Below are 24,492 nucleotides of genomic sequence, written 5' to 3' on the forward strand. Positions count from 1 at the left end.
TGACCCAGCTATTCCCCTTCTCGGACTATACCCAAAAGACCTAAAAAGAGCATACTACAGGGACACAGCCACATCATTGTTTATAGCAGCACAATTCACAATAGCTAGAATGTGGAACCAAACTAGATGCCCTTCAATAGATGAATGGATTAAAAAATGTGGCATTTATACACAACGGAATATTACTCAGCACTAAAAAATAACAAGATCATGGCATTTGCAGGGAAATGGATGGCATTAGAGCAGATTATGCTAAGTGAAGTTAGCCAATCCCTAAAAAACAAATGCCAAATGTCTTCGCTGATATAAGGGGGGGTAGGGAGGAAGAGTATGAGAAGACTACCACTAAATAGGGAAGAGAGATGGGAGGGAAAAAGAGGGAGAAGGGGAGTTGCACGGAAGATGGAAGGAGAACCTAATTGTTATACAGAAAACATATGTGATGTTGGAGAAGAAAAAGAAAAAAAAGTGTGTCACATTAGATTGGAAAGAGAGAAAGGATGGGAGAGGAGGGGAGGAGTAGGGGGGATAGGAAGGGCAGCAGAATAAAATACATTATGATTGATGTATGTACATTCCATGTATGTATTATATGTCAAAATACATAATTCTGCTGTCATGTATGACTAAAAAAAATAAATCATATGGCTAAAAAATAAATAAAAATCAATCTAAAAAAATGAAAAAAAATTTATTTAGAACAATAAACTGAATTATTTACATATTAAAAAAAGAAATCATGCATAAAATTTTTAGAAAACCAATCTTGGAATGCAAAAGTAAAATGAATTTGTTGTGTCACATTTCTTTCCCTGCAGCTAATCTTAGTTTCCTTTAATCTTGTCACACCCCAGGTAGGAGGAGCAATACTGTCTGAGGCTTTGCACGTCCCTTTTCTTAGTGTGAAACGTGCAGGACTAGGTGCACCTGTGCTTGACGTCTGGTTTCGCCACCTATGAGCCTGGTCTGTTTTAACTTCCACGCTTACTACCCTAGCTGGCACACAATAGGCATAAGTCTTATGAATCCCTGAGCTCTTGTTTTCCAAACTATAAAGTGGGGCTGATGTCTCCCTCACGGTACTGCAGTGCTGTGGAGTAGACACTAGGACGAATGCTCCATAACTAACTCCCACCTGCACAACTCTTCCTCTGTGTGGCTTCTGGGATGTCACTCATTTGACTGTCCTCACCTTATGGCACTCCTTTGTTTTCACTGTCTTTGTCAGTTCCTCATTTGTCTAACCTCTCCATGTTAGAAAGCCCCAGTTTTGTCTTTGGGACTTTATTCTTCTTCACCTATGCCTATTCCCTTCGAGATCTCAGACTGAAGGTTTCAAGTACTACCAAATTGATATTCCTGCCCTAAAATACAGACTTGTATTTTCAACCCATCTCTTTACTATCACCACTTAGAGGTCCAATAACTGTGTTTAATGTTAACATGTCTAAAACAAACACTTGATCTTCCCCAACCTCCTTTTCCATGCTTCCTTATCTCAGTCAGTCAATGGCAAACAACTGACTTAAGTTCTTTGTTCTTTTTTTTTAATATTTATTTTTATTTTTTAGTTTTTGGTGGACACAACATCTTTGTATGTGGTGCTGAGGATCGAAACCGGGCCGAACGCATGCCAGGCGAGCGAACTACTGCTTGAGCCACATCCCCAGCCCCAAGTTCTTTGTTCTTTTTCAATATTTTTTGAGTTGCCAATGAACCTTTATTTTATTTATTTATATGTGGTGCTGAGAACAGAACTCAGTGCCTCACACTTGCTAGGCAAGTGTTCTACCACTGAGCCACAACCCCATCATAGTGACTTCTTAATGGCATAATGACAAAATCCACCAAGACATAGCTGTTTTTTCTCTTTCTCACACCTGAGATGCAGTCCATGGGCAAACCCTGCTGCATCTACCTTTAAAGTCCATCCTAAAACTGACAATTTCTTATCCCCATGCCAATAGCCTTATGGTATCTCATCTCTTGGCTTTGGTCTCTCTGTTGCTGTTCTTGCTATGTTATCAACACAGCACCCTGTGTGACTCTGTCAAATTGTGCAGATCTTTTAACTCTGGTGGCAGACATTACCATTCATCGTGGATGTGCAGGTTCCCAATCCTTGTAGGCTTGTGGAACAGAAAGGAGTAGCGCGTTTCCCCACACCCCTGAAGTAAAGGCATGGAAGATGGCTTGCACTGCAATCTGAGTGGAGGCAACCGAACTGCCTTTACATGGAAGCACTTCAGATGTCCCACGTTCAGTTCCCTCTCCCCTCTTCCCTCCAGTGGTGCAGAGAATCGTACATTTGCACAGAAGCCCTCGGTGGATGCACAGTACTTAATGAATGAACAAATGAGCAGATATGTGTCTGTCAAAGTCAGAAGTTTAAAGGCTTAATCCAAAACACCACTTCCTCTCTGTAAAGCCCTCCTTTAAGCTGGGAATGCTCGTCCCTTACCCACCATTCTCTGTACTTCTACTGCACTACTTTCCACGGCCTACTGCTTTTTTTACACATAAAATCTTTCCCTGGCACCAGACCACAAGAGGAAGTTCACCTCTGAATCCCCACCCAACAGGCACTGTGATCTGGATCTTCCAGTGAGCTGGACTTACAAAGCTAGGGCTTGGTAAGTCCTTCTTGACTTGGATTCACCAAACTCATTTTCACAAAGTTAAGAGCATTCTGTTCTGAATTTCTTAGGCTGTTCCACAACTGAGATGAATTATTTTAAATTTTTACTTTCAAACACCCTCCAAACAGCACAGGAGCAATGGGCACTTAGGAAAAAGCACATGAGTTTGGATGGGAAATAACTTGGGAAGGAAGTGTCAGAGTAGGCCAAAGAAATCAAACGAGGCCCCAGCAGCCTTCTATTCATCAGCACATTAAAAATTCACGATGCCTGCACCAGATGACAGCGTTTCTGGCTGAGATATTAAGAAAAAAGAAATAAATGCAGTTTCTGGTTCCTGCCTAAGTTTATACAGAAAAGTGACTCAGAAAAACACCCACGGAAGGGCACAGCAGCTCAACAGACGGTGCACACACGTCTGATCACCCTCCCTACTACAGCTGTCCCTGATACCTTCTTTCTGGGCCTGAGAGGCCTCACTTACCATTGAGAAGTTCACCACACACACTCTCTTTTTCTGCTTTAGGAGGACAGTGAAAAAATATGTGCATTTCAACTATTTCCAAGGGAAGCATCTCAGGGGTGAACACTCGCACACAGGTTGTCTGTTTGCTTAAAATTATAAAATATTCCAAATGAAGTAAGAGGAAATGTTTAGATTAACACTATATCCATGTACTCACCATGAAGCTTAAGAAATAAAATATGACGGAATGGTTCCCCAGTCCCCTACCCTATTCCAATCTCTCTCTGTCCCCTAGCCACAGACACTGTCCTGAACTGGAGTCTCAGTCAGAGGTTAGGAGGAACTGCAAGCACCACAATCTACTCGTGATGACGGATTCGTCGAAAACCAAGATGGACTCAGTTAAGAAGAGAGGGGCCATGGGAAGGGAGCCAGCACGTGTTGAGGATTTCCTCTGACCCAACTGCCTCCCCTAATCTCCTATTTCACCCACACCAGGACACTGTAAGGGAAGAATTATGCTTATTAAATAACTAAAACATAAAATCTGATGTGAGAGAGGCTGAAGATAAGACCAGATGAGTAAGTGCAGGCTAGATCCTGTATGTTTTGTTAACTGCATAACTGAATAACTAGGTAGTCTATATGTGTGTATCTGTGTCCCCATATAGTAATGTATATGTTATATGTACACACACATAATTTTCTCATGTACATACACATTTTAAGATACAGCAGTTTAGAAAAATATATCTTGGGAATAATAACAATCCTACAAGAATAAAAATTATGAAAATTAAATATCAAGTGCTTAAAATAGTGCCTGGCATGTAGCACAGCCCCCCAAATGTCAGCCATTGTTACCTGTGACTGTTATAACACCAAGGCATATGCAATATCAAATAGCATAGGTATGCAGGCCTCACGTTTTAATGTTTTTTAACATACGCATTATAAATCTAACAGTGACAATTTACTAAAAAGGTCTTACATGCATGTACACAGACATCTTTGTACAAAATTAAGAGTTTATCAAGCAGATCTTCAACAGCTATGCAGAGTGAGAGGCAAGACATGATTCTGGAGGAGTAAACAGCTGGGGGGCAGGACAGGGTGTGGAGGAATGGAGCTGAGGGGATGCCAGCTCCGGGTCCAGAAAGAGGAGGGAAGTAGCAGGCTCTGGGGATGCACAACAGGGATGAGTGTGACTGAAGATGGACTAGTGGAACAGGAAATGGATGGATTCTTCAAGAGGTCCAAGACAGCAGCGGAAAGCTCTGTTGTAAGATCTTCACAGAAAACCTTCAAGAGTGTGGGGCAGCATGGCATGGGTAACCAGGAGAGGGGAGAGACTGGATGGAACAGGGAAAGTGAGAAATCTGGTCCATTCAGTAAGAGGACCCACTCTTTCCCAACATTTGTGAGATTTCTGGCATTCATGACACTTACTGTAAGAAAGACAGAGAGTAAATTGTTTGACTTCAAAAAAAATCCCAAATACAGTTTTACCAAGTAAATCAGAAAGGGTCACTCTGTCAGGATGTCAACTGCCAGCATATCTTTGGGGAGGTGACTAGCGTTTACTGACCACCTGACATGCTCTGTGTTGTAACAGGGTCTTCGCATTACACTCCAGCATGTGACCCCTACGTCCATACCAGGCAATCAGCAGGGACTAATTAGTCAAGACAAAACAGTGACGGCAGCTGGTTTCTGGGTCATTCAGTGGCTGCTAGTCACACACTCGGCCTTTATATACTTGACTCCATTTCCTCTTACTACCAAGTCTGCTGAGATGGAAATAACCACCACCACCCTATGTGCAGAGGATGCCCAAGATCCAGAACTCATAAGCCAGAGAATTTAAACCGAGGCCCTTATGATCTCAGAGCTGGGCACTTTTCACAGATGGGGATCAGAATATGCCACCACTAAAAACTGAATGGAACTGAAGGTAATTAGCAGTGGACAGGCAGGAATCTGCCCACCCCCTGCTGCCCAAAGACAACACAGGCCTCCTCCTTTGTGAAGGTGTTTTCCTTCTCCCCTCTGAGGAGCTGAAAAACCCTGGTGGGTGAACAGGGAGGAGATGCTGGGGTATGTCTGCATAAACAAACATCACTAGAACCATCCTCACCTTCCATTTGTGTCCCTATCTATTTACCTTCCTACAATCCACTGCCCTAGAAACCCAAGCCTCCTTTTCCCTTTCTCCTTAATTCTCCACAGTCTATGGCCCTTTATTAAAATCGTATATAAGCTCCCAGGCTGGAAGGTTTTTCACTTCTTTTCTGTGAGGCTCCCATTGATATACTATAAACCTTTCTCCCGGCTTTTGATAGCTTAATCTACAGGCCCCTCTCACTGAATATAAGAGGTGAGAGGTGTTTCCCCCTCCCTGCACTCCCTAGTACAAAGTGGGACACACCTAATTTCAAATTCCCATTCTATCACTTGCTGTCTGTGTGGTACTTGGTCAAATAATTGATCATTCTAAGCCTCACCTTCCCATCTGCAAAACAGAAATATCCACAGTACTTACCTCCCAGAAGTGTCATAAAGATTAAGTGAGAAACCACATGCCAAGTGTTAACAGCATATTTATAATGACAACAACATTAGCTGCCTGTCCTTGGCCTCCGCAGTGAAGCCTGGCGTTTACCTCTGATCAGCTGGCAGCAGTGGCGGAATCAGTAAAATTCTGAGCTTCCTTTCCTAGAGGTTGGCAAGTGCCTCAAGAATACTAAAACCCAACATTTTTTAAGCACACCTGGTACAGTCATCCAGTGAGAACTTTCAAATATTTACAAACCACAGCAAATGCTCAGCAGGCCTTTCTCTGGGACTCACTGCCTACATGTCACCCTTCACCAAATTAGGCCTTTTTCATAAAACCTCCTCACTCAACTGCTGACTCAAGTTTTGCTTCTTAGGTCCTGTAATAATGGCTTCCACTGATGAAGCACTGACTGCATTGGACCTGTCACAGGGAACAGCCTAAAGCTCATGCAAAGGTCCCCCAAGGGAAGCACCTTACAGATGAGTAAAACTTGGGGTAAAGGAGGACTAGAACCCAGCATCACTTGATTCTGTAGCACATCTTTTCCACTGGCAAACGAGACTGAGACTCTCATGGAAGCGAGAGTGTCGTATGCCACGGCACCTGCTCGGAATCCACAGTTAAGGGCTGGAACAAAGTGCAGAGGACAGCCCTGTCATGACATGCCAGCCACAATGCTAACAGTTCATAAACGGGTAACACTAAAAATTCTGAATCTTTTATATGCCAGGAATTGTGCTGAATATTTTCCCTTCATTATCTTGATCAAAGCTCAAGTTTTATGAAGTTGAAATGGTTTAGAGGGGCTAAACAGGCTGCCCAAAGTCATACAGCTAACAAGCAGTGGTGACAGGCACGGATTATTGAGCCTGCACTCTTAACCCATACTTTTGGTTAAGTTCTGGGACCATGAGAATGTTAAGGTCTGTAAACAAGTCAGATTGGCACCTGTTATTTTGCCAGAGAAATGTTAGAGTCTGTAAACAAGTCTGCATGGTGCCTGGCAAAATGCCAGAGGGAGTGGTTTGTGAAGTAACAAAAGCAAGCCATTAAGTGTGGAGATTCCTTATTGGTTGACTGCTGTATCTATTTTATGCTAATTAGATAAGCTGTGTAAAATGTATAAATATCGCTCAGATCCTACAATAAATGGCTTCCACTCCTGCTGTATTAACGTACACAAGATATTCGTCACCCCCTGGTTATTTTGCCCAGCCAGCCGGGCTGCAGCATGAGAAGACTTCCAATTTGAACCAGAGACTGGGTGATTGGGGGGACTTGAAAAATCTAGGTCTCAGCTCCAGCTTCTACTATGTAACTCTGGTCAAGTGATTAAACTTCTCAAGGACCTCAATTTCCTCATCTATAAAACAAGCTTAATACATGTTGGGCTCATTGACTGCCAAGAGGTGAAAGTGTCACAATGAATATGAAAGCTCCTTTGGAAAACAACAAAAGACACTATAAAACCTCACGGCTGATCTCTATTCAGGAAGTATAATAAGGCCTCCAGATCAACCATCATAAATCCATCTCCAAGCACAACCCAATGTCTGCAGGCATCCTTCTGTGGAGGAACACAAGAGCATAAGCCTGAGGGGCAAAGGGACCTGGGTCTGAATCCCTACTTGGGTCCTAACTGGCCACGTGTGACCTTGGAAATGTACTTAACCTTCCTGAGCCTCCATTTCATAGGGAAATGAGGTGCTGGCTATAAAATACACGGCAAGCCTTTTAAAAAATATCTTTACTTTTGTTAGATTGAGATCTGTATTCTAATGCTAATGGACATCAAGTATAAATTTAAATATGGTATTTTGGGGAGGATTCAGATAAGTTAAGCATGGATCAAATCCCAGGTCTTACATTAACCAGATGTGGGTCTAGGGCAATTTATCACTGATTCTGCTTCCATAACTGTAATAATACCTACATGACAGGTTATTATTATGGGAAATGGATGAGAAGAGCCTATGATTTGCCTCATCCGTCTCTGGTGCATGGTAGATATTTATGAAATGCCAAGTACCATTCCTCACTCCAAGGTAGTTTTACTTTGTGAGTTTCCTTCTCTTTCCTGGGAACCTAGATGCTCTTCCAGGATCTGGACTCAAGTTGACTTCTGTGCCAAGAGCCCTGGGCCACATGTGCTCATCATCTTCTCTTCATGAGCACAGCCAGGATTCGCTTGCTCATATTCGCTTGCATGAGCAAGTACTCTTGTTTGTGACCTCCAGGCCTTGGCCTTCCTCTTTCAAGGGCATGGCAAACCTCTTGCCATGCTGGGAGTCTCAGCCCTACCTAATTTGCATATAGCCTACTCCCAGGCATGGGCCTGGCACATAGGAAGGACTCAATAAAGCACAAACTGCAGGTAGTGGAGTCTCCTGGAACAAGCCATTCTCCTTCTCTCAAAAAACACATGGGCTACATGACAGGCATGCAAAATGACAGGCACTGTGAGCTACCCCTGCAGTAATAAAGCCATGCAGTATGTAAAAAATTACAGTGTTGGCATAAAGAGGAAAGTGATAAATCTTCTTATACCATTCTATATACTCTTTGTAGCACTAATCACACTTATAAAATGTTAATTCTATTTGTTTTTAAAATTACCAAAGATAATTCATATATGATCATAGAGATACAAAGATAAAAATTACAATTTTCCCTTTTCCAATTCTGCTTCTTTAAAAGAAACCGAGATAGTAACCTGGAATATGTCTCAGCAAAACTTTGCCCATAATTAAAACACACACATAAATATAGTTTTCATTCCATTCCTCTCAGTTTTTAAAAAACGAAATGAGACATTATTAAAAATGAGATTGCATGGCTTGTTTTTTTCCTGCTGAATAAGAATCATGAAATTCAATATAAATCTAATCATTTTAACTGTGATTATTTTCCACAATAAGTGCTACAACAATTTATGTAACAAGCCCCCTATTAAGAAACTTTCAGCTTTTCCTGCTGCAATAGATATATTCTTATACACACACTCTTACATGCCGTTACTTTATCTCTGAAAAGATATTCACAGAATCAGGACTGTTGGGAATTATTCATTATATTCAACAGCAATGTATATAAGGACACAGATGTTATTGTGCTTTTTACTATTATTTTAAAATCTAATTTGTTATGTTTGATAGCAGAATACATTTCAATTCATAGTACACATAAAGAGCATAATTTTTCATATCTGGTTGTACACAAAGTACAGTCACACCATTCGTATCTTCATACATGTACTTAGGGTAATGATGTCCATCTCATTCCACTGTGTTTCCCACCCCACTCCCCCTTCTTTTCTCTCCCTCCCCTTTGCTCTATCTAGAGTTCATCTAATCCTCCCATGCTCTGCCCCCTGACCCCATTATGAATCAGCATCCTTATATTAGAGAAAACATTTGACATTTGAGTTTTTGGGTTTGGCTAATTTTACTTAGCATTATATTCTCCAACTCTACCCATTTACCTACAAATGCCATGATTTTGTTATTGTGCTTTTTAATGTAAAACTTAACTAAAGAAAATCAGACTTTTTGTATTTTATAAAATATTAACATTTGCTTTTCTGTTTATACACTAAACCTAGCTTTCCACTGGTTGTCTTTTTCTTATCAACTTGTAAGAATGCCTTGAGTAAGAGAGAGCAATGTTTTTTAACATGTAACCATGATATAGTGAGATATGTAGTTTGGTTTTAGTCCAGGATTCCTGGCTTAAAACTTTCTTCAGTAAGGATCATAAAAAGTACAATTTTTCTTCCTTGGCACAGGTAAAAAAAAAAAAAAAACAAAAAACACTTGAATCTTTCCCTTTCTGTCACAGGTGGCCGTAGAGAACTTCTCTGAGCTAGACTTGATAGGACCATAAGATCCTCCTTACTCCAGAGGGGGTGAGAAGAATCTGAATAGATAGTACTGGGGTTCCCCACCTTGTCTGTTAACATCGCATCATACCCTTTCTATCCAATCACATTTTAACACAGTTGCCTATGCTTCAATCATACCTAAGCAATAGAAGTCTCCATAAAAACTGAAAGGACAGGGTTTGGAGAGCTTCTGGGTTGCTGAACACACAGAAGTTCCTGGAAACTGGCACAACAGGAGAGAAATAGATGCTCTGTGCCCTTCCATCATACCACAATTCTATACATTTCTCCATTATTCTTTGTAATATCCTTTATAACAAAGTGTTAAATGTGTTGAGTTCTGTGAGCTGCTTGAGCAAATTAATCAAGTCCAAGGAAGGGGTGGTGCGAACCCCAATTTATAGCTGGCAGGTCAGAGGCACAGATAAAACAAGTTGGGTCTTGTGACTAGCATCAGAGGGGGGAAGACTGTGTGTGCTTGGAATCTGACAGTATCTCCAGGTAGACAGTATCAGAACTGAATGGAATTAAACAGTACTCAGCTACTGTCTGCTGCAGAATTAGCTGCTTGCTTGTTGGTGAGAAAACCCACTTTTTTACCTAGTATTCAGGATTGAATCAAGGGACACTCTACCACCAAGGTATGTCCCAGCCCCTTTATTATTTAAGACAGGATCTTGCTAAGTTGCTGAGGCTGGCCTCCAATTTTTGATCCTCCTGTCAGCTTCCTGAATTTCTGGGATTATAGCCCACCACACTGGGCTCCCCAAACCTTTTAAAGTCATAGAAATATGGGTTGGAAGCATACAATACAAAAACTGAGCTTGAATTGGTTTTTCCTTGTTTAAGATCAGGCAAATATATTTTTTAATTTGCCTTTTAATTTATTTACAGTGGGTTTCACCATACAAAAACTGTTAAATTTCATTAGCTAAATATATATTATTGCCAAAGATTTTTGTGTTCTTTTGCCTTATGTTCGTAAACCTTTTAATCTTTCCTTTTTTAAAAAAAAAAATTTAAGGGCTGGGGATGTGGCTCAAGCGGTAGCGTGCTCGCCTGGCATGCGTGCGGCCCGGGTTCGATCCTCAGCACCACATACAAACAAAGATGTTGTGTCTGCCAAGAACTGAAAAATAAATATTAAAAAATTCTCAAAAAAAATTTAACCTTCAAATTCAAAGCAATATATTTGTTTGCAACATAGGTTCTAAAGTTATTTATTTTTTTGCTGCTGGGGATCAAACTCAGGGTCTCTTGCATGCTAGTCAAGCCCTGTACCACTAGGCTGTTTTCCCAGCTGGGTAATATTATTTAAAGCATGTTCTTAATCTTTATAATAATTACTTTTATTCTGTTTTCAATACTGAAATAGTTAATCCATCTGCAATGGATTTATTTATGACATGAGAAATAGTTCTAGCCTTATTCTCTTTCTTCTACATAAATATATATTGGAATTTAACATGGTTTATAGAAATCATCCATTTAGTTTTGACTGAAAAAATGAACATGTGACAAAACCCAGAGGGAGCAGGTCAGGTTTCACAAGAGAAGGTGATGGAATAAAAGCCTGAACCATTAACAGCTGTCTAAAAAGCACTCCTGGGGTAGAACATTCACGGTAAAAGCTAATGGTGTAACATACATGTATGCAAAGCACCCAGGAGTAAAAGAGCTAGCGTTTGCCTGAGCAACAGAGACACAGACAAACTGACATGGGATCTTGGTTTCTCTATCTCACCATGCATGATCTAGAACTAGGTAGGTTGAGGTATTAAAAAGTGCTGTGCTCTATTCTTTTCATCAGACTGAGGCTAGGATCCTTTTTGATGTAACATCCATAAAACCAGCACCACTCAACCATGACCCTGAAAATGCTTTGTTTCAATTTTTACGCAGTCACTCCATAATAACTATAAACATGTAACTGGGGAGTGAGGGCTGGATTTATTTACTTGCATACGACATTGACTAGTTTGAAAACAAGATGAGTGAGTTATTGCACTTCCCTAAGCCTCAGATTCCTCATCTCTTCCCACCACTGCTCACTGTACAGGTCTTCTGGTAAGATTAAAAGAAGGCCTTGGAGGCAGAAAGCCCCGAGGATATATTTTTTTAAAAGGCCTCTTTTCATGCCATTCTGGATGATTCATTCCTTTAATTTCTCAAGGCCATTCTAAAATTGGGTTGTTCTTTCACAGTTCCAGCCAAGTCTTAGCAAGAACTTGCCCCAGACCATGGTGTGTTACCTAGAAGCTCAGCATGTACACTCCCAATTTTTCGGCCCTGTCAAATCCATCAGCTAACAGAGTGCCAAGAAAGATATCTGCAGTGTCCCACGGGGCTGTTACTCAGCTTTCAAACAGCACCTGGACATTGCTTCCCTCAAGCAGTGGCAGAGATGTGTTCTCTTGGGATTTTGTCACTCAGGCTTCTTAGTTGCCAGGAAAAATACATCATGCTGTTTTGCTGACTGCTGTGCAGGTAATGGCAGCGCTTGGAGATCTGGCCCCCAAGACAAGCTAGCAAGGCAACAACCAATTCCTCCCCTGTGGCAGCCTCTGCAGTGTGACTATGCAATGTAGGCAAGTCGTCTTATAGACAGGGTTGTTCAAAATCCGTGGCCCCCCAATTTTACTAGCAATAAATGAACTTCCATCAAGCACCTACCCTGTGATCCAAAGGCAATTTAGGTTATTAGCTCTGTGGTCTTGGAAATGCCTCCAAATTCTTCTGAGCTTTGGCGTCTTGGTTTGTAAATTATGTATAAAAGACTTAGAGATAAAATAAAACCTCTCTGGGGTCTTGTCCTGGTAAGTGAGGTGCCTAGCCTGAGCACATACCTCCATATCTCTCCAGAGCTCAGTGTGACTATAATGGCCCCCAAGCCTCATCCTGTCTTTCAAGTCAGTCACAGCTACGATGCATCCATGATGAAATTAGTCTGTTTTTCCTAGTGAAGGCCTAGGGCCTGGATGAACAACATCCTCCTCCATGCACTAGTCCAAGTTCAAAGGAAGCCTCAGGAAGCTCTACCCTTAACTGAGAAAACTGCTCGGGGGTGGGGGGGGTGGGGGGAGGGCCCGACTTCTTCCCTCCCTGGCCTCCCCTTCCACAGATGAGAAAAGCAGCCCAGAGAGGAGCAAGGGTCAGGCCTGGGTCAGCTGTCACAGCCAATATTCTTCTCACTAAACCACCCTGCCTTTTGTACCGATGGCAGATGCCAGTAATGCAGCAGAGAAAGTGGAAGGACAGATCCCTGTCAAAACTAGGCTTGGTGGCACAGGCCTGCAATCCCAGAGATTTGGGAGGTTGAGGCAGGACGATTGCAAGTTGGAGGCCCACTTGGTCAACTTGGTAAGAGCCTGACTCAAAATAAAAAATAGCAAGGGCTGGTGGTGTAGCTCAGTGGTAGAGCAAACCTGGGTTTCACCCCAGTATTACCAAAACAAAACAAAATAAAACAAACAAGAACACCGGATGCTCATCAAGACCCTTAAAGCCAAATCTCTCGCCACAAAGCTTGGGGGTTCCACACATCCATAGGCTAAGCCCAGTCTTGCTTTTCACCAGGAAGCTCATTATCTGCGGCTAATCACCAGAACCCCTGGGGGCCCATACCATCTGCACATATCACCAGCAGGGCTGCCCAGTGGGATCATCAGTAGTGTTCTAACAATCAACAATCACTTGTTAACCGTCCAGCCTTTGCCTCTTAGAAGACGGAGCCTAGTTGTGGAATTAGGCTCCATCCTAAGAAGTGTGACACTGAACACAGGCTCTGAGGCCCAGGAGACCCATATGCTTCCTCCTTGGCTATGTGACTGTGGTCAAGTTGGTCACTCTGTGACACTAACAGTTCTGGTAATGCCTTCCTCATGCCACACCACATCAGAGAGTGTTGCTTCTCCTTTCCCTGATAGTCCTCAAAAAAGTCTTGCCTTCTTTCTCTCTCATATTGATGATGATACAAATGGCAATGAGTATTTTTATATATTACCTCATTTAATCCTCTTAGTAACTAATATGGTTTTTCTTCGGATAAGGGAACGGAAGCTCTGATGATCCTAGATCACACAGCTTTTCCAAACAATAAAGCCAAGACTGGAAACCAGATCCTCCTGACCCTAAAGCCTATCTAAAAACATGTTGCTCTCTATTCTTCTGACCTGACAGTGGGATCCAGAGTAATAGAGAATCTTTACAAAAATCAGCAAGGATTCAGTTATCAGGATGCTAGACAAAGGGCTCCACAAACCTTCTCCTTCCTCTTCTGGGAGCTCTCTGTGAAGGAGTCGGAGGAATTGCAGTTGGAAAACACCAACCAAGCAGCTCAGCAAGGTGGGGGCTGGCGTGGGGTACCACAGCAGAGTAGGAAGGAGTCACCCTGCAGCTTGCTGGGCTGTGCCACCTGAGCAGTCGGGTCCACGCGGCCACTAGCCACCTCACACAGGCCACTGCTCCACAGAGTGAGTGTGGTTCAGAACCTCAGCAGGGTTTGCCACGGAGCTTCCTGCAGTCTTCCTGGTTTTCACCACTTGCACTAGAGTTGATTGCTGGACACAAAAAATAGGTTTAACATTGGAAACCAGCCACAACAGTACCTGGAGATGGGGAGGCTTACAGAAGCTTCTGGGTGCCCTTTAAAATATCAGTGGCTTACTGAAGAACACCACTGAGAATGGCTGGTAGAAAAATTCTTTAAAAAATTGGTGGGCTTACCTTTGGGATAAGCAAAAAAAAAAAAAACAAAAACAAAAACAAAAACAGGAGCTTGTTTGTAAAGGAGGAATAGCTTCTCTAACTGGCATTTCTAAGCCACCTGTGGCCCATACAGGGCACTCAAGTGCTGAAGAATGCTGGGGGAATGGACGGTAACATTCGGAGTTGAGGCTCCTCCACCAGGAGGGTCTGCGCCTGTAGACACCGGGGTCCATCCACGTGGGGATACCTGCTGAGGACTAGACAGTCCGCTTCCTTAAGTCCTCAAGTGGGGAGCAGTAAACAAGCGAGTGCCCACATTTCTAAGAAGAGACAGGCTTAGTGTTAAGAGGCACGGAGATCAGGCAGCTGAAGCAAGTGACTATGCAGAGGACAGAGAGCTGCAAACCAGAGGCTGTGGGAGGAAAAGGCCTCGGCAAGGCATCTGGATTTTAACCCGACGGCACGGGTTTGTCAAGGATGGAGTCAGTGGGGTTATAGAAGAACAAATCGATTAGTTTTGTCCTCAGAAAAATGACTCTATTGTGGCTGTTGTGTTGAGAATGGAGGAAGAACAAGAGAAAGACTAAGGGGAAGAAGAGCAACGAGCCAGGTTATTACGTATACACCCCTCGGAAGTATTTCTGCTGTGGTTCGATCTACTTTCTCAGCAACCAAAGCTTCTTCCAAATCTTCTTATCCCTCCTGCTCCTCCAGCAGTATTTTAGTGGATGCTCAAGATGCTCACCTGGAACCAGAGTCACATTCCCCCTGTATCGCCCTCTGTGCCCGACAGACGGAATGCTGCCAAGTCCCCCTGTAGCACTTCTTTAACCACTCCAGCAATGCCTGCCTTACTGTACAACAGGTCCTGCAACAGCCACCCAGGAGTCCCCTCCTCCATCCCCTGACCATACCTCTTCTATACCAAAGCCAGGTGTTTCTAAAATATAAACATGACCATATCAATTCCATAGCTTGAAAGCCTAGGACAGTGAAGTGGAAACCCTGATGGTGGCTCCAGCTCACCTCAAACTACACACGCAGATCCCTGTGCCACTCTGGATCTCACTATGTATTTAATGGCACTACAAATTAATGGCGTCCAAACACACTGCGCCCTTTTTGGATTCTGTGACTCTGGAGAGAAGAGATACATTTCTCTTCTTTCTGAATAATACTTCTTCCTCTGTACCATGTTATTAACAATCTTACAAACCAATGCTCAACCTCTACAAGGGGGTTTTATTTGGCACTTTCTTTGAAACGTCCCCATCCCCCCACTAAGAAATGATCTCTCCACTCCCTAGTGCCAGGAGAGCACTAAGTAGGTTACAATGACTTGTCTTTACATTTCTCTCTCCAATCAAACAGCAGCTATGTGTAACGGGGAGATCTGAGGTTTACATCAGCGCGGAGAAAGAACCGGCTACAGGATTGGCAATGGCAGGCACCTAAATCCAATTGCCCCTCAGATCTGTTTGATTCTCTGCTTCCTGATCTGGAAATTCATAAGGTTAGTCCAATCTGCAATCTCTTCTGGCTTTGATTTTCTGAAAATCAAATATTTTCAAGTCCTGGGAATGTTATCCTTCTGTTTTAAATCAAAGAAATTTTAATTTTAAAAAGTGACATGATCAGCATCGAAGCCCTGGGGAAGGGTTTTACATAAGATTTACATGCGATTCAAAGAATAAACAGAGCTTTAATCTCGGGCACTAATTCATTTCTGTGTCCTGTTTTTGCACCTGTTATTCTAAGAATTTTTCTGGAAGGTCCACATTGAATTTCACAAAGACCTTATTAATCTAATAAAACTGGCCTTACTAAGACCTTTTTATAGGTACAGATACTGAGTCTGAAATTAGGGGTGTAAGGCCAAAAAAAAAAAAAAAACCTAGAAAACAACACAACAAATGCTTTAACTCTTGCGTGTTTAATTCCAAAGCCTGCTCCTTCTGCCATGTTGCAATTACCTCTCCAATTAATAACACGTCTTACTTCCCTTACTATCACATCCCAGTATGCTGCCATAGAACTTCCCAAAGCTGGCTCATCTCCCTCTCCAGCTTCTGGGATAGCAGTCAGAAGGGAACAGAGCTACAAGCTGTGTGGCTTCTCCTGATTAGGAGTTCAGACCCATCATTTTTTCACCAAGAAGCCTCTGAGCTGCTTATGTGGTCGACGTTGAGTAATGTCTTTTACAGACACACAGAACTAATTTGGCACAGGAGACCAAGAAACTCCATTCACACATTTGCATGAAGATGATCACTAAAAATGAAGAACTGTTTCTCTGGGGAGTGGGGTAGAAATGATGGTATTAAAAAACCAAGCAAATGGATTGAAGCAGCAGCTTCCATACTGTGATCTGGAAAACAGAGATGCTGGAAGTATTCAGGGAAAAGAGTTTGGAAAACACTACATCCAAACTGTTTCCCTGCTGGAGATACTCAATGCACAGAGGAACATCAGAGAATGGGGTGCTTTACAGAAACATGTTGGAGGTGGAGATGCAGCTTTGCTCAGTGATAGAGTGCTTGCTTAACAAACACAAGGCCCTAGGTTCAATCCCCAGTACCACCACAAAAACAAAACATGCTTATATCTATAATCCAGCAATTTCCAATAAAACAATTAAAGCTAGAATACCTTTTGTTTTTATTTTTGCATACCCAGGGAACAATATTTGTTGGAACATCAATGTAGAAAACTCAGATTAAAAAAAAAAAAAAAAAGATCTAACAAAGTTAGGTCTCAAAAACTAACTAAAAGCCAGGAATAGTGACACAGGCCTGCCTGTAATCCCAGTGACTTAGGAGGCTGAGGCAGGGGAATTGCAAGGTTGAGGCCAGTCTCAGCAACTTAGTGAGACCCTAAACAACTTAGGGAGCCTCCGTCTCAAAATAAAAAATAAACTTAAAATGGAATGGGGATGGAGCTCAGTGATAAAGTGCCTGAGTTTAATCCCCAATGCAAAACAAAAATCAAAAAACAAGAAAACCCTGCAAAAACCACCAAACTGTACTAGATACTAGAGAAGTCTTGAGATTTCTGAGATCAACAACAGATAATATCAGGAAAAAGATAAACGAGTGCAATCAACTTTTACAGAACAAATAAAACCAAGATAAGAAAACTAAAAGGCAGAAATAAAGGCAAAAAAAATTATGGAAGATGTTGACACCTCTAAAACATAATTACTGCTTGGAATTCTGCTGCTGCTATAGATACTCAGTAGAGGAATAATATATTAATACAAAAAACTGAAAATAGCAAACAAATGCTATTAGGGAAATAACTGGAAAATTCTAAGTAAAATAATAACAAAATGCCTTTTTACATTTATAAAGCAGAAAAAAAAATAGGGAAAATGACAAAACAATATAGAATATTCAGAAAAATGGGCCAGAATTCATACAGAGGGCAAATGAACTATATTTTAAGTTATGAAATTTGCTTACATTTGACACAGAAATCCTACTGAAAATTCCTAACACTTCTTGGTAACAAAGAAAGAGAGAAAAACGACTTATTGCATGCCCTATATGTTAGCAATGTTTTACATGAAGATCAGAAATAAACTAATCCACTTATGGTTTGGATGGGAGGTATCCCTCACAAGCTAACGTGTGAGACAATGCAAGAACATTCAGAGGTTTATGAGAGCCATAACCCAATCAGTGAATTAATCCCCTGATGGAATTAACTGAATGGTAACTGAAGGCAGGTAGGGTGTGGCTGGAGGACGCAGTCATTGCAGGGCATGGCTTTAGGGGTATATTTTGTATCTGGTGAGTGTAGTCTCTCTCTACTTCCTGATCATCGTGGCTTGAGCCTCTTTCCTCCACCACACTCTTCCACCATGATGTTCTGCTCTGAGGAATGGAGTCGGCTATCTATGGACTGAGACCTCGGCTATCTATGGACTGAGACCTCTGAAACAAGAGTCCACAAATAAACTTTTCCCCCTTTGATTGTTCTTGTCAGGTCTATTAGTCATAGATGGGAAAAAGCTGACTAAAATATCCAGCAACAGTGAAATGGTAAAATATAACACAAACATAAGAGAGCTGACTTCAAAATTGTGTATTAGAATTAAAGACATAGCTGAGCATGGTGGTGCACACCTGTAATTCTAGCTACTTGGGAGGCTGAGGCAGGAGCATTGCAAATTTGAGATCAGCCTCAGCAACTAAGCCAGACTCAGTCTTAAGATAAAATAAAAAAATGGGTGGGGATGTAGCTCAGCAATAAATGGGTCCTTGGTTCACTCCCCAGCACAGGGGAAAAATTTACTGAATATCTACTATGTGGTACATGCACACCTTATGAAACACCATCATTCAGAATACACATTACATGTATTATGACAGTGTGAATTATCTAGAAATGAAAAATTTGTAAGTATAGATGTTTCAAAGCTGTTACTGTGTTGTGATTAGAAAAAAAAAACTTCCTTTTAAAATACAAAGTTAACTTAGTACCTAAAATTTTGAAGGCTTTGAAGTGTCTTATAATTCACACAATGCTTACTTTTCCCTCAGCAATTTCAAAAGATCCAATGAGATATTTTAACTTTCATAGATAGTAGGGAAGAAATAGTACATACCCTCAGTAATTTCTGTGCCGCCTTGCAAATTGTACATTTAAAAAATTAGTAGAATATTGTGTTTCAAGAGCTCCTGTCTGAGGCCAAGAAGAAAACTGTAATCACAGCAATTACCTTGTGAACCTCTAATTTCTGTTGTAGTTCTAAAGTTCGAGTAGTACACCCACCCACGAACACCATGGCTCTTTCATCTAGAAGCACTTTCAGCTCCATTCTTGGGAAAATAATAATTATAGGTACAGCAAGGTATTTAAAGACAAAAAAGAAAAAAGTCACGAAAACACCATTTCCATGTTATAATACCCCAAGAGTTCTTTGGAAAATTAAAATCTAGACTGGAAAGAGGTCCCTGAGTCAGATCTTTCTAGGAACATAAGAACTTATCAGGAGCCCAGGCAGAAGATAACAGGAGTTTTTGCTGGTGTGCTGGTGGACACACTGGAAACCCCCGGCTAGCTGGACATTCAGCTTCTTCCTGCTGGTTCTAAGGTCCTACAATGACCTAAGTCTGGGTCTTGACCTGATGACTCAGAACATGTGGCTGATGGTTCATACTCAAGTAAGCTTACTCACACCATTTTACGTAAGATGAAGAATCAGAACTGCCAGAGAGGGGCTGGGAGCTCACTATGGAGATGCGGAGCACAGAATCTGGAGCCAGACTGCCTGTGTCAAACTCCAGTGCCACAACTTAGTAACTTACATGACCTGGGCTCAGTTACACAATTCAGCTGTGCCTCAGTTTCCTCATCTGTGAAGCAGGGATATTTACAGCAACCAATCTGAATTATATGGATTAAGTGAAGAAATCCATTTAAATAAAATGGTTCCAATGGTACTTAGATCAGAGCAAGCCATCAACAAATGTTAGCTAGACTTTGCAGGTGCAGACTTCCTTTTTTTCAAGCTTTCCAAGAGTTGAATAGCTAGCAAGAACAATTTTTATATGGACATGCAGTTATCAGAACATAAAGAAAAGGGAGATACAGGTATAAATCGTTCATTCTGACTAGCTCTTTAGATTTAGTGATCTTCCTAGAATGCACACAAGGTGTAGGTCCACTGCAGTGCAGGCAGAAGATGTCATGACTTCTGTTTGTAGTCTTTATGTTACGTAAACAAACAGTATTAGCACAGAGAATGTGTGTGAGAGAGAGGGAAGATGGAATGCATGCTTAAAAGGGTTCCAAATGACATGCAGCTCAAAAGTTTGAAAATCACTGTTCTGTTAACAAATATGAAATTTTACTTTAATTTTCCTTTTGGTGCAAATTGAACCTGGAGCCTTGCATCTGCTAGGCAGCTGCTATACCACTGTCCTATAATCCCAGTCCTGTAAGTTTTACTTTTCTTCAATATTTATTGTTACATATTTCAGAGAAAAATCCTGAAGATTAAACATCTGGCTCCATATATGCAGAGTAATTCAAAGAATAGTTTCTGACTATCCTCCAGCTCAGTACAATATGAAGGTGGACTAAGACTTTGGCAAAACAGCCCAGAAGCTGTCTGCAGGCCAAGCAGACAAGAGCACTGTTCAGTGTTTAAAAGGATGCCAACAGTTTTTCTTAGCAGTAGCAACCAGTCTACTAACCTTAAATTTAGAAAACAGGTGACATAAATGGCATTAACATTATTCAAAAGTAGAACAATTTTTTATATTTTCTTGTCACCTTTAAAAAAAATCACTTCTGATTTTCCCAGCTGCCCAAATATTACCACCATCTTTGTTTTCCAAGGAAATTAAGGCTCTCTAGAAAGGTGAAGCAACATTTTTTTTTAAAGCCCACAAGGGTAATAAATGTTGTCTTGACATTTATCTCCTGAATCAAAATGTAATTTTTTAAAACTGATTTCATTCACAGGTGTCCTACAACCTTACAGATAATACAATACTAAAAGAAAACTAAAACAATTTGGGACTGGGGTAAGCTCTGTGGTAGAGCACTGCCTAGCATGCTTTAGGCCCTGGAGTGGATCCTTTTGTTGATTTATGTTTGTTCATGTACAGGTCCTTTATGTAATTAATCAAAGTTTTACATGCAGTCTGTACTTTATCTTTTTCACTTAATATCAGGCTGCAAATCATCCTGCACATTTTATTCTATATGAGCACACATCAGCCTCTGCACAGCATTACATCATTCTGATCTGCTTCTTACACATGCCTGTTGTTGAAAATCAGCTTAGCAGGCAGTTTTTCTGCTTTTATAACTAAAAGCATTTATTGTGAAAACCTAATTTTCAGAATGGATGTCAAGTAACAAAAAAGTTGCTTTTAATAAAGATGCTTTCAATTTGCATATATGTGCTTTTAAACATGATTATAAAGTAGTAGTAGCCACCGAAATTTTTTTTTTAGTGTATTAATAATTCATGATGTTCCTAAGTCCTAATACTGACAAAAAGTCTTAAGTAAATGTCACAAAGATCTAACTAATTCTCCTGCAAATTACATTTCAGAGCAATTTAGGATAATGGCTAACTCCAAGTATAGGATCTTAAAAGGGTTCAATGGCTGATGTGGACTGCCCCTGCCCTAAGCCAGCCAGCTAGCCAGACATACACACACCAGTTCTTAACATGCACCCCTTCAAATAAAACTCTCTGAGGATGGCCAATTCAGACAGAACACCTGAGCAGAAGGAAAAGTCCCCAGACCTCAGGAATATAAGAGAACAGGGAATGAGGTATCTGCCCACAAACATTATTAATACCCACTGAGTGTTGTCTCCATAAAGGTAAATCTTCGTGGTTTCAAGTTTGTTTTTTTTTTTTTAAACAAATCCAATCTCTGAAATTATACTCTGGTTCTTCAAGATGCACCTGAGCACTTGGGAGAGGTTTTCTTCCCAAGATTCTAGGTTTTGTGTACAAGTCATTTAGTAAAGGGCAGGGTTCCTCTCTAGGCCCCTGGCTCATGAAATCAGGTTCCTGGTATCCTAAACTAACTTGAAAGGGGTGTGCACTGACAGACCATGTGGAAAACTTCTACCCTAACTTTACAAATTCATGCATTTAATAAATATCCTGGGAGTACTCTATCCCAGAGCTGAGAAATGCAGAGAGATCCCTAGCCTCAGTGACAGTCACCTAACCACATTAGGTAGCTGGACACAAAATGCTCATATACATGAATGCTTCTTCATAGCATGACACTTGAGGAGATCCAGGAGGGCCCAGTGCAGTAGCCACAATGTGCACATTTGGGAAAGATTCTTCCCCTCTACTGAGCTATTCTGGTACCACCTAGAACAATGTCAAGTGACATGTCCCAGGGATCCTCCAAATCACTCCACCTCTTGTACATGAACAAATAGCCTCCAACTGTCCAATGACCAGGCCCACTAAGAATACCAAGAGGTTCAAGACAGTCACAGTCCAGCTACAATGAGTGACAGAGAATCTAGATAAGGTTTCACAAGGTACTACTCCGGAGGATTGGGCATGAGGAGCATTACTTTGTGATCAATATTTCATTCCACAGGCTTTTGTCTGGTAGCTCTCGTAAGGCTAGTGTTAAGCCTTTCATATAATTAGAATACCCTTAATTTTGAGAACAACAGTCATCTTTTGGTAGCCATGGGGGAACACCCTGAGGATACTCAAATGATGGAGTACTTGAATAAAACCTGTGCACATCCCAAGTCATCTCTAGATTGCTTATAATACATAACACAATGTACATGCTATGTAAACAGTTGTAATGCTGTACTATTTAGGGAATAATGACCTAAAAAGTGTACATTTTCAGGATAGGTTTTTACTGTAACATTTTCAATCCATGTACACAGAACCTGAGAATGCAGAGGGCACTGTATTAACTTAGATTAGTATTTCCCAAAATCTGAGTGCAACTAGCTGAATGAATGTTGCAAAAATTCCTGTTTCCAATAACTTTGGAAAATGCTCCACACTATATCCCCAATGAAAGACTCATAGGGCATTCAAGTATTAAAAGCCTGAGAGATTCAAAAGCCTGAAACTATGTATCACACTATTTCACAAATTTATTTGACCTCAAAAGCACCAGTTGTTCATCTCTATCCTTTTTAGAAGTGCCTAGTAATCTTAAAGCCAGTCCTTTATGTAATACACTTTGGATAATACAAACCTGGATCATGACATTCAAGAAAATCTGTTATTAGCCATGTGTGGTGGCACGTGCCTGCAATCCCAGGGCTCAGTTGGCTGAGGCAGGAGAATAAAGTTCAAGGCCAGTCTAAGCAACTTAGTGTGGCCCTGATAAATCTAGTGAAACCCTGTCTCAAAATAAAAAAATAAGAAGGGCTATGGATGAGGCTCTGTTGGTAAGTGCCCTTGGGTTGAATCCCTAGTACCAAAAACAAACAAACAAACAAAAAGGCTGGAAGAAAAAAAAGAATCTATTATTTCCATCGGAGAATGTGAATGAATGTCCACTGTTCAAATTCTCTTGTTTGCATGGTACCGTTTATAAATTTTTATTGGCTTACAAACATTTAAAAAGTTGGGAGATTTAAAATAACAATTTAGAGTCTCGCTTTTCCTTTCAAATGTCCCAACTGAGCCAAACTCACCTTTCCCCAATAAAAAGGATAGGACCGATCAGCAGGGCCTAAGTGGATACTATTTTAGGTACTCCAGTTGCCCAGGGTCCATGTTAGTCCCTGATGCCTGGCCCAGTCTCACAAGGTCCTCTGTCATCTACCTGGGCAGCTGTTCAAGGGCAAGAGTTCCAAGATGGACTATTAGGGCCTGTAATACACTTGGCTGGTGGAGGAAGTCAATGTCCATCAGTCACTCCAGCATCTACCTCCTCTGTGAAGTGTGGGGCCCAGGAAGTTGTGCCAAGGACAGTCCCTGACTTTACCCACTACCCTGGCATATTTAATAACAGCCAGCCATACTCTTGTCTGCTCCAATGAGCTGTACGAACACCCCAGCTGCCAGTTCCTCACCTCCACTGGGCTCAAGTCCCAAAGATGAATCTGAACACAAGATCCCACCCTTCACTCCTTTCCAGTTGTTTCATGTCAGCACTTGGAAACAAGACAGAGACCAGAGCTCCGAGGTCACAGACCATGTTCACATGTTCATATGATTCAATCTGCCTCTGAATGGCTGTGTGAGTAGGTTCACATCTCTTAATCCCTCTAGGGTTAGGAATCTTCAGTCTACTATTTAACAGGGTGAGTGGGAGGATCAGAGATGCAGCAAATGCTGGGTACATAGTAGGTGCTCAGTAAGTAGCACTCACTAGTTCTCAGAATTCATCTCCACACATAACTATCTGACTTGTAGTTCTTTTATATTTCCAATGCAGTGGTTTGTATTTATACATGTGTTGCTGACTGACCTGCTGATTTCTACCAAAACATTAAGAAATGTCCTTGCCTCAGTTCCTATATCTCTCCTCTCCTCCTTCCTGGTCAATTCCAAATATAAATTCCAGAAGGGCATTTGTATCTCTGCTTAAAATTAATTTTTAATATATATATAAAATTTAAATATAATATATAATTTTTAATACACACACACACACACACACACACACACACACACATATTTTTTTTTAATATTTTGAGGGCTGGGAATAGGAAGGGACCTCTCTAAAAGTAAGAAAAAAAATATCCCCAGAGTATGGTTTAC

The 24,492-nt window shown here is 41.2% G+C and overlaps 1 protein-coding gene across 1 annotated transcript in view; it reads right to left on the reverse strand.

The window, feature by feature from the left end:
* Nucleotides 1-24,492, reverse strand: part of LOC143388916 (arf-GAP with SH3 domain, ANK repeat and PH domain-containing protein 1-like) — a 145,356-nt gene that overhangs the window by 117,762 nt on the left and 3,102 nt on the right.

The sequence above is a fragment of the Callospermophilus lateralis genome, unplaced genomic scaffold, assembly GCF_048772815.1.
Source record: "Callospermophilus lateralis isolate mCalLat2 unplaced genomic scaffold, mCalLat2.hap1 Scaffold_45, whole genome shotgun sequence".
In the NCBI taxonomy this organism is placed as follows: Eukaryota; Metazoa; Chordata; class Mammalia; order Rodentia; family Sciuridae; genus Callospermophilus; species Callospermophilus lateralis.